At 31.6% G+C, this 3461-nt stretch overlaps 1 long non-coding RNA gene across 3 annotated transcripts; it reads right to left on the reverse strand.

Annotated features, from left to right (window-relative positions):
- Positions 1-2265: 2265 nt before the first annotated feature.
- LOC124460585 lies at positions 2266-3054 on the reverse strand. Of its 3 annotated transcripts, none has more exons than XR_006954489.1 (3): positions 2893-3054; positions 2669-2830; positions 2266-2562 (listed from the first exon to the last, which is right to left on the reverse strand). It is a non-coding gene; the product is annotated as an uncharacterized LOC124460585 (long non-coding RNA). The 3 variants fall into 3 exon arrangements; XR_006954490.1 differs by having other exon boundaries at positions 2266-2586; XR_006954491.1 differs by having other exon boundaries at positions 2266-2616.
- Between the last annotated feature and the right edge of the window lie 407 nt (positions 3055-3461).

Genomic DNA, 3461 nt, shown 5'->3' on the forward strand with positions numbered 1-3461 from the left:
GTATATATATATTTTTTTTGTTTTTCTTTTTTGTGGTTTAACTAAAAAAGGGTTTAACTGATTAGCATAATGGTCCCATAAGAGACATTAAGTCTAATGCCTTATGTTGTTTATATTTAGGAAAGTGCCATTTGAATTGATATAGGTTAGTTAGGAGAATGTGAATAAGATTATTAGTTATCCTCAGTTGTGAGGGGAACTGGGGACGAGGTGGTAAGGTGATGGGGATAAAGATTATGTTTACATCAAACAAACTCTAATGGTTTTAACAACAAGAAAAGACTCTATCCTCAAAATTGAAATACCTTTTTAATTTATTTAACCAGCTGCTGACTCGTGTGTGTTTGAACAACTTTTGGCCACATTGTTCAAAAACTAATAGTTGGCAAAATTGTTTAAAGAGAAAGAGAAACTGTTTGTTTACAGTTTGTACTAAAATTTAAAATTTAGTGGATTCAAGTACACATTCTTGACTTTTTCTAGAAATCTTTGTTTTATTTAAAGTGTTACTAGATTATTCGCTCGTTGTTTAAATTATAAAATGCATCCTTCGCTTGAATCGCATGCTTTAAGGTCTACGAAATAATTGAAATTTCACTATAATTGATTAGGATTTTTGTTACTTTTGCTCCTTTTCTTGTTAAAATCTCGCTCTCTTGTCTCTTTGCTGGCAAATTTAAATTTAATTACTCTTTTGTCTCTGATTTTGGTATCACTTCAACAACACAAGAATTTATATTTTGATTAAGGACTTAGTCTGAGGCTGCATTCCTTGAAAGCATTTCTCCGTTGGAAATGATAGATTGAAAAACTGAGAGAGTGAAAGATGATGTATTTATGCCACAGCAGCGGGTAATTCTATTCACATGAAGTTTATTAATTTTTATTTTCGTTTAGGTGCAAATACCATTCGATAAAGGCATTTAATTAATCAGAGAACGAACTAATTTATTGATATCGTATATCAATGTTCTGAAAAAGTTTAATACGAATGGATAAATATGGAATGGATGAATAAGAATGGATAATAATCGATAAATGAGTTTGAAAAGACTTTAGCATTAGAAATATGGTTGTAACGTTCAAATCGCTTAGCCTTTTTCTAAGCAGTGTTTATTAAAAGTCTATTTGAATCTTGACACCGTCTAAAAAAAAAGCAAAGTGTACGTCAAAGCTTTATGCCAGAGTATGTTTTAGTTGATTTAAGTTTAAACACCTGCTCACATGTAGAAAATTTATAACAAAGAAGCAACATTTTCTTTGGAATTGTATAGACAAATGATAACTGCAATTGGGCAAATAAATATTCAAACGTCAGTCTTATCGAGAATTTAAAAGGAGCAAGGAGCTAAACGTTGGTTCAATATTTTTGCTTACAATTAGATAAATTGAATTTGAATTGTATTAAAATAAAATTTCAACTTTAACTTATATAGTTTTCTTTATTTCGACACCGCCATCCTTCAATTCATTTCAATTATAGTGGCATATCAACTTGAACTTAACACTATCGGTTTAAGTATTCTTACATCCTTTTTCGTATCTCTCTCTCTCACTCTCTGTGGCTGCCCACTAAATTGCCACGTCTTCATTTCTTTTTTATGATCAATGTTGTTATTCTCGATGACACAAAAGTGCAATCAATATGACCAACAAACTACCAACTGGGGGGCAGTCAGTCACAATCAAATCGAAAAGAAGAAGACATGTGTTTTCTAAATATCCAAAAGATATATGTGATTGTCAATAAGCGCATTGACGCCAACAAGCGACAATAAAATAAGTAAAATAAAAAAAAAAACAAAAATGGAAACCTGGTAACAGAATAAAAACGCATTTTTGTTTATAAGCTCTAAAGTCATAAAAACAAAGCCAAATTTCTTTGGCTTTCGAGCATAAAATTTGAATAAGGGAAAAACTTGGCCTAAAAAGCAAACAACCAAGCGAAAATGGAAACGAAAAACAGGAAAAAAAATGGTGAAAAACAAACATAAAGTAGTAAAGCAAAACCTCAAACAAATGTACAAGACTGCAAAGTAACAAAAAAAAAAAAAGGCAGCAAAACCGACGAACATGGAGAAATTTTTTGCATTTTGTTCTAGATTCCATTTCCGTTTTTGTTTTTTAGGGCTCGGTTTGGGGGTTTTTTTTTTTTTTTACGACCAAACAATAAATAAAATACAAAAACAAAATGTACAAAAAAAGAGAAAGCCCAAAAATATGTAAGGTCACACACACACACACGCACACACACACATAAGTCAACAATATTTGTTTGTTGTTTGTAAAAATATTTGCTTAGGCCAGAGTGAAGAAGATAAAGCCAAAAGTTTTCTAATTTTGCTTAAGGAAATTTGGTTGACGCTCGCCGCCGCAAGCCTTTTCAGTCCGAAAATTATTTAAATAAACATCGTCTTTTGCCATCATCACAATCATCATCATCATTATCATCATCATGTTAATAAACATTTCAATTTACGAGCCATGAACTTTTATGGAGAACAGCTTGAAGCAATTAATGCAGATGGCAGCAAAAATTTTCACCCAGCTATGTATAGTATTCTATATAGACAAGGTCAGCGGGATCTAATCATTGTCATAATATGCCCAAATTTACTAGACACACAAATATACTTATAAGTATATAGAATACAAGATGTGGAGTTACCTTTCATTGGCCATTTACGACAGTTCTATACTCTTGACGTTTTTGATAAAGAACCAGACTCATTTTTAACCATCTGATTGTAAAACTTTTTATTACCATATTATATTTTTGATCGGCCTGATTGAATTTTCTTAACGTTTAGTTGCCAAACAAACAATCTTACTAAAAAAAATAAAAGAAGAAAAGTTTTTAAGGTTTAATCCAAATAATATACACATTTTTACCAAATTTTGTTAAGATAGTAGTTCGATCTAAAAAATTTATATAAAAGGAAACTTCGAAAGAATTCTTCTAAGATGATGGAGCTTTTAATTTTGTATGTTGTATGGAAAAATTTAACACGAGATCGAAAAGCAGTCGATTGCTGCCCAATTCTTATAAAACGACTAAAATAATCAGGTAAAAATTTTAGATGACAGATTATGAAAAGAAAACTTATATTCGAAGCTTCGGGACAAATTCATCGATATGCCCTTAGGCGAGTGTAGGAGAGAAAATCACTTCAAATTTTCGCTTGGTGTTGACAGTGGCAAGTAAAATGGGCCGACAACAATCAATAGACAACAATTGGCCATAAATTGTAACCGCTAATGGCTTAAAAGCAAATGCTGTTGCTACTTATTTGCTTGTCCCATCTCATCCATGGGTTAGGGAATGGAATCAGAGGGTTGAGCTTGGGCGAGTTACAATGTCAATGTCAAATGTCAATAGACGTTGCCAGGCGCAAAAAAATATCAAAAAAAAAAAAAAAAAGCGTTCAAGCTCATGTCTAAGAACAAGTTCAAGTCGAACT

Source organism: Drosophila willistoni, assembly GCF_018902025.1.
Source record: "Drosophila willistoni isolate 14030-0811.24 chromosome XR unlocalized genomic scaffold, UCI_dwil_1.1 Seg105, whole genome shotgun sequence".
Lineage (NCBI taxonomy): Eukaryota > Metazoa > Arthropoda > Insecta > Diptera > Drosophilidae > Drosophila > Drosophila willistoni.